This window comes from Oncorhynchus nerka, unplaced genomic scaffold, assembly GCF_034236695.1.
Source record: "Oncorhynchus nerka isolate Pitt River unplaced genomic scaffold, Oner_Uvic_2.0 unplaced_scaffold_1653, whole genome shotgun sequence".
Classification (NCBI taxonomy): domain Eukaryota; kingdom Metazoa; phylum Chordata; class Actinopteri; order Salmoniformes; family Salmonidae; genus Oncorhynchus; species Oncorhynchus nerka.
The window spans coordinates 20,606-28,401 of NW_027039678.1; the positions used below are offsets into that span (position 1 = coordinate 20,606).

At 39.7% G+C, this 7,796-nt stretch overlaps 1 pseudogene; it reads left to right on the plus strand.

Annotated features, from left to right (window-relative positions):
- The first annotated feature begins 6,762 nt into the window (after positions 1–6,762).
- Positions 6,763–6,881, plus strand: LOC135568240 (5S ribosomal RNA; annotated as a pseudogene).
- Positions 6,882–7,796: the final 915 nt, after the last annotated feature.

Below are 7,796 nucleotides of genomic sequence, written 5' to 3' on the forward strand. Positions count from 1 at the left end.
ATGAAAAAGGTGTAAAGGTAAATGATTTTGTTTGACATCGTAGATTCAGTTGAATCCTTTTACAGAAATCTTTATAAAAAGAATGATGTGGACAAAGTGTGTGTTGCAAAAGTGTTGGAGAAAATCAGTGCCAAAGTATCTCAGGCAGATAGAAGGGATTTCAGAGAGATTTCAATTGTAGAAATCAAGGAAGCAATTGAGAATACTCAAGGAAACACTCAAGTCCAGGTTTGGATGGTTTAACAAATTAATTCTATAAAGCTTTTGTGGATACTTTGGCACCCATTTTATTGAAGGTTTTTCAGTATATGGAAGAGAATAAGGAAATCCCTGAGTCTATGTCAATTGGTATGTTAACCATCTTATTTAAAAATAGAGGCAGTAGGTTAAAGGCCTATTAGTCTTCTAAATTCAGATGATAAAATACTGACTAAAGCTTTAGCTAATAGGATGAAAAAGGTGATTGGAAGTATTATTACATCAACACAAGCCTAGGGAATACCTGGAAGAGATGTTGCAGATGTCATTTGTACAATTAGAGATGTTGTTAATCAAATGAAAAATGAAGGTGGTATAGTTTTAAGTTACATTTTAAGAAAGCTTTTGATAAAGTGGAACATAGTTTTCTGCTACAGACTTTGGAGAGGTTTGGTTTTGAGCCAAAATTTGTATCTTGGAATAACTTGTTGTATAGTGGAGCAAAAAGTTGTGTTAAATGTAACGGAGTGTTAACTTCTTGCGGCGAGCCATCCCGGATCGTGAATACAGCGTCAAGCTCATTACCATAACGCAACGTTAACTATTCATGAAAATCGCAAATGAAATGAAATCAATATGCTAGCTCTCAAGCTTAGCCTTTTGTTAACAACACTGTCATCTCAGATTTTCAAAAAAATGCCGCTCAACCATAGCAAAACTAGCATTTGTGTAACAGTATTGATAGCCATTGATAGCTAGCATTAGCATTTAGCGTTAGCATTCAGCAGGCAACATTTTCACAAAAACCAGAAAACCATTCAAATAAAATAATTTACCTTTGAAGAACTTCGGATGTTTTCAATGAGGAGACTCTCAGTTAGATAGCAAATGTTCCGTTTTTCCTGAAAGATTATTTGTTTAGGAGAAATCCCTCCATTTTGTGCGTCACATTTGGCTACCAAAAAAACGAAAATTCAGTTATCCAAACGCCAAACTTTTTCCAAATTAACCTCTTACGTCGACCCGACACGCATGCGTCCCATCTAGCCATCTGGAAATGCAAATGTGCTACGCTAAATGCTAATAGCACTCGTTAAAACTCAAACGTTCATTAAAACACACATGCAGGGTACTGAATTAAAGCTACACTCGTTGTGAATCCAGCCAACAAGTCAGATTTTTTAAATGCTTTTCGGCGAAAGCATGAGAAGCTATTATCTGATAGCATGCAACACCCCGAAATACCTGAAGGGGACGTAAACAAAATAATTAGCATAGCCGGCGCTACACAAGACGCAGAAATAAAATGTAAAACATTCATTACCTTTGACGATCTTCTTTGTTGGCACTCCTAGATGTCCCATAAACATCACTATTGGGTCTTTTTTTCGATTAAATCGGTCCATATATACCCTAAATATCGATCTATGGAAAGTGTGTGATCAAGGAAAAAACTGCTTTTTAAAACGCAACGTCATTTTTTAAAATTAAAAAAGTCGATGATAAACTTTCACAAAACACTTCGAAATACACATTCACAGCCATATAAGGAGACGATGGGAAACAGAGCTTCAAAAATTCTGCTCATTTCCTGTTTGAGGTTTCATCTTGGTTTCGCCTGTAGCATGAGTTCTGTTGCACTCACAGATAATATCTTTGCATTTTTGAAAACGTCAGAGTGTTTTCTTTCCAAAGCTGCCAATTATCAAATCAAATCAAATCAAATCAAATTTATTTATATAGCCCTTCGTACATCAGCTGATATCTCAAAGTGCTGTACAGAAACCCAGCCTAAAACCCCAAACAGCAAACAATGCAGGTGTAAAAGCACGGTGGCTAGGAAAAACTCCCTAGAAAGGCCAAAACCTAGGAAGAAACCTAGAGAGGAACCAGGCTATGTGGGGTGGCCAGTCCTCTTCTGGCTGTGCCGGGTAGAGATTATAACAGAACATGACCAAGATGTTCAAATGTTCATAAATGACCAGCATGGTCGAATAATAATAAGGCAGAACAGTTGAAACTGGAGCAGCAGCACAGTCAGGTGGACTGGGGACAGCAAGGAGTCATCATGTCAGGTAGTCCTGGGGCACGGTCCTAGGGCTCAGGTCCTCCGAGAGAGAGAAAGAAAGAGAGAATTAGAGAGAGCATATGTGGGGTGGCCAGTCCTCTTCTGGCTGTGCCGGGTGGAGATTATAACAGAACGTGGCCAAGATGTTCAAATGTTCATAAATGACCAGCATGGTTGAATAATAGTAAGGCAGAACAGTTGAAACTGGAGCAGCAGCATGGCCAGGTGGACTGGGGACAGCAAGGAGTCATCATGTCAGGTAGTCCTGGGACATGGTCCTAGGGCCCAGGCCAGTTGAAACTGGAGCAGCAGCATGGCCAGGTGGACTGGGGACAGCAAGGAGTCATCATGTCAGGTAGTCCTGGGGCATGGTCCTAGGGCTCAGGTCCTCCGAGAGAGAGAAAGAAAGAGAGAAGGAGAGAATTAGAGAACGCACACTTAGATTCACACAGGACACCGAATAGGACAGGAGAAGTACTCCAGATATAACAAACTGACCCTAGCCCCGACACATAAACTAATGCAGCATAAATACTGGAGGCTGAGACAGGAGGGGTCAGGAGACACTGTGGCCCCATCCGAGGACACCCCGGACAGGGCCAAACAGGAAGGATATAACCCCACCCACTTTGCCAAAGCACAGCCCCACACCACTAGAGGGATATCTTCAACCACCAACTTACCATCCTGAGACAAGGCCGAGTATAGCCCACAAAGATCTCCGCCACGGCACAACCCAAGGGGGGGCGCCAACCCAGACAGGCCGACCACAACAGTGAATCAACCCACCCAGGTGACGCACCCCCCAGGGACGGCATGAGAGAGCCCCAGTAAGCCAGTGACTCAGCCCCGTAACAGGGTAGAGGCAGAGAATCCCAGTGGAAAGAGGGGAATCGGCCAGGCAGAGACAGCAAGGGCGGTTCGTTGCTCCAGAGCCTTTCCGTTCACCTTCCCACTCCTGGGCCAGACTACACTCAATCATATGACCCACTGAAGAGATGAGTCTTCAGTAAAGACTTAAAGGTTGAGACCGAGTTTGCGTCTCTGACATGGGTAGGCAGACCGTTCCATAAAAATGGAGCTCTATAGGAGAAAGCCCTGCCTCCAGCTGTTTGCTTAGAAATTCTAGGGACAATTAGGAGGCCTGCGTCTTGTGACCGTAGCGTACGTGTAGGTATGTACGGCAGGACCAAATCAGAGAGATAGGTAGGAGCAAGCCCATGTAATGCTTTGTAGGTTAGCAGTAAAACCTTGAAATCAGCCCTTGCTTTGACAGGAAGCCAGTGTAGAGAGGCTAGCACTGGAGTAATATGATCAAATTTTTTGGTTCTAGTCAGGATTCTAGCAGCCGTATTCAGCACTAACTGAAGTTTATTTAGTGCTTTATCCGGGTAGCCGGAAAATAGAGCATTGCAGTAGTCTAACCTAGAAGTGACAAAAGCATGGATTAATTTTTCTGCATCATTTTTGGACAGAAAGTTTCTGATTTTTGCAATGTTACGTAGATGGAAAAAAGCTGTCCTCGAAATGGTCTTGATATGTTCTTCAAAAGAGAGATCAGGGTCCAGAGTAACGCCGAGGTCCTTCACAGTTTTATTTGAGACGACTGTACAACCATTAAGATTAATTGTCAGATTCAACAGAAGATCTCTTTGTTTCTTGGGACCTAGAACAAGCATCTCTGTTTTGTCCGAGTTTAATAGTAGAAAGTTTGCAGCCATCCACTTCCTTATGTCTGAAACACATGCTTCTAGCGAGGGCAATTTTGGGGCTTCACCATGTTTCATTGAAATGTACAGCTGTGTGTCATCCGCATAGCAGTGAAAGTTAACATTATGTTTTCGAATAACATCCCCAAGAGGTAAAATATATAGTGAAAACAATAGTGGTCCTAAAACAGAACCTTGAGGAACACCGAAATTTACAGTTGATTTGTCAGAGGACAAACCATTCACAGAGACAAACTGATATCTTTCCGACAGATAAGATCTAAACCAGGCCAGAACATGTCCGTGTAGACCAATTTGGGTTTCCAATCTCTCCAAAAGAATGTGGTGATCGATGGTATCAAAAGCAGCACTAAGGTCTAGGAGCACGAGGACAGATGCATAGTCGAGCATCTTTTCGTGACAAAATATTGCGCTTAAAACAGGCATGTTTTTTTATCCAATAATGCCATAGCGCCCCCATGGGTTGAAGAGGTTAACAGATACTTTCCCTATAGAGAGGTCAGTAACGCAGGGTTGTCCTTTGTCAGCTCTATTGTACAGTGTTTCTACGGAACCTTTAGCTGTTTTAATACTTGGAGACAAAGAGGTGAGGGGTGTTGGAATCCCAGGTGGTGGTGTCAGTGTTATACATCAGTACGCTGATGACACTACTTTTACTGTGAAGGATGTAGGTAGCATTTAAAGAATTATGAAAATCATAGATATCTACTGTAAGGCATCGGGGGCTGAAGTTAATATAGAGAAGACGGAAATTATGTTTTTTGGGGATATCAATGCAAATAAGTGTGAGATTCCATTTAAGGTAGCTAAGGATTTTATGAAGGTGCTGGGAGTAAATATTGGTGTAGAGGAGAAAGAGGCAAGGGACATAACTTGGACGCAGATCCTCAATAAAATCAAGCTAACTTTGAATTTCTGGAAAAATAGAAAATTAAAGTTAAAAGGTAAAGTAATTGTAGTAAATGCTTTGGTATCATCTAAACTTGTGTATATTTTGGGAGTTCTAGACATGCCAGAGTGGGTTATAAATGAATTGAATAATGTGGTGTCTAATTCTATATGGGATGGTAAAGGTGTTAGAATTGCGCAGAAAACATTGATAGCAGACTATGATGATGGAGGTTTAAAACTTGTAGATTTGACGTTAAAAGAAAAGCTATTAGGATAAAAACAGTAAAGAAATATTTGTATGACAGTTTAGATTATGGCTGGAAACATTTTTTCAAAGTCTATTTGGATGAGAGTGGTGGATGTGAAGATAATGGTTTGTTGATGGGTCTTAAAAGGAAAATGTGTGAAAAGGTACCAGATTTTTATAAAGAAGTGCTAAATGCATGGGCAGAGTTGTTGCCTAATGTGTATTATGAGTGTGGGCATATTGACCTAATTATGAATCATCATGTTTTTCTGAATGAGAAAATTAAGTACGAAGAAAAGGTGTTATATAGTGAAGTATTCATGAGTGCAGGTCTTAGACAGATAAAAGATTACACATATGAGGTAATTCCAGGTTTTTTTCATGAAGAAGCTATTGTTGACACCATCCATGAATGGGATGTAGAGGTGGGTAGGCGAACAGTGAAGAATATGTACGAGAAGATAAAAGAAAGTATACCAAGCACATGGGTGGATTTAATAAATAGTGAAGTTGTTAGAGAAGATTTATTTGTCTTTCCTAATTTGTTTATTGGTAACAGTAAGGAGAAGGCTCATTTATCTAGTATCCCGGTGAAAAGATTCTATAAAATAATGGTAGAGAAAAATGTGAAAATGCCAGCTGCAGAGAAAGTTTGGAAAGGAATTTTTCCAACCTTGGACGTAAAAAAGATACGGAAAACATTAAATGTAAAATATAATAGTATGGAATGTGAAAGTAGCGATTTTAAAATAAGGCATAATCGTATATATACAAAGGTGGTTTTACATCAAATCAATAGGGAAATAAAAAGAGAATGTAACTTATGTCATGAGTCACCGGAGAATTTACTGCATTTGTTTGTGGAATGTGAGGAGTTAAAATATTTATTTTGTGAGGTAAAGGGAATGATACATAGAAACTGGATATTTTGAAAAAATATGTGTGGAATGAATTGGTGTTATTTGGCGTGGCTGGTAAATTCGAGGGTGTTAATGTTGTTTTGTTGAATGTTGCTTTGAGTTTTGTGAGGTATGCTATTTTTTGTAGTAGGAATTATGCCTTTTCTTGAGGGGAAGAGGGAAAGGGTGTGGGATATTTTTGTAGTGTTGTTTAAGAAGCATATAGATATGTTTCATTGTTATGGAAGTGAATGTTTTGATGAAGCTTTTGTGGAGGGGAGTGGGTTGATTTCAAGGGTGGATGGAGGAAGAATTACATTTAAAAAAATATTGTAATGGAAACTTTTTTTATGTAAAAAAAAAAACGAAAAAAGTATGCCTGATCTCGTCTGATCTCGGAAGCTAAGCAGGGTCGGGCCTGGTTAGTACTTGGATTGGAGATCGCATGGGAATACCAGGTGCTGTAAGCTTTTGTCACTGCCTTGTGGAATTTCAACTCTTTGTCCGTTTTTTCCCACAAGGCTGAAATATGTGCCCTTGCTTTGAAATAAGTAAGCAAGATTAGTTTGTATTTCATCCAACAATCTGTGCTACAAATTATGGCTGCAGTATATGCAATTTCTTCCACTTTTTGAGTGACACAAAGATGCTTATCTAAATGGTGAAAATGCAACAGCTGTTAATCACACTCACTTTGACTTTATATAGTGCACCAATAAATACTTTCTCCCTTACGACCACACCGGCCTGAGTACGCCTGATCTTGTCTGATCTCGGAAGCTAAGCAGGGGCGGGCCTGGTTAGTACTTGGATGGGAGACCGCCTGGGAATACCAGGTGCTGTAAGCTTTTTGTCAACTCTTTGTCCGTTTTTTCCCACAAGGCTGAAATATGTGCCCTCGCTTTGAAATAAGTAAGCAAGGTAAGTTTGTATTTCATCCAACAATGTGGGGTGGTGATAATGGTGAAGAGTAAATTAGTATTAAATATATATGAAAGAATTAAATTATGCATTCCGGGTGAGTGGATAGAAGTGATAAATGGGGAGGGGAAATATAAGGACTTGTATGTGTTGCCAAGTCTCTATGTAGGTAAGGGATCGGGGAAAGAATTATTATCAAAAGTAACACAGAAAAGAGTGTACAAGTGTATGTTGAAGTCCGTGTGTGTGAGGCCTGCGGCTGAGAGGATGTGGAGAAAAATGTTTTTTGATTTGGATGTTTCTTTGTTGTGGGAGAATTTGGTTTTGTTTGGGAATAAACGAAATTGTGAGAACATGGATTTTATGTTACGGCATAATCGTATATACACAAATATTGTTTTACATCAGATAAACCATGATGTCAGGCGTGAATGTGATGTGTGTATGATGAAGCCAGAGTCTTTGTTACATTTATTTGTCGAATGTCCATGTCTGACAGATTTTTTCAATGAAGTAAAACTTTTGTTGTGGAGGCACTGGAGAAGAGAGTTTATAGAAAGTTTTGCATGGGACAGGTTAATATTGTTTGGAGTGGTGGGGAAATGTTCAGGTGTGAATGTGTACCTGTTGAATATTGTATTGAGTTTTGGGAGGTATGCAATTTACTGTAGAAGGAATATGGAACATTTTGAAGGAAAAAAGTGGAATGTCTGGGTAATCTTTAAAGTAAGTTTAAGTAAGCATGTGGAATTAATATATAATGCAAAACTAGAGAAATTTGAAAGTATGTTTGTAAAGGTGAGTACTTTAGTGTCTATGGAGGAGGGAGGAGGGGATTTAGG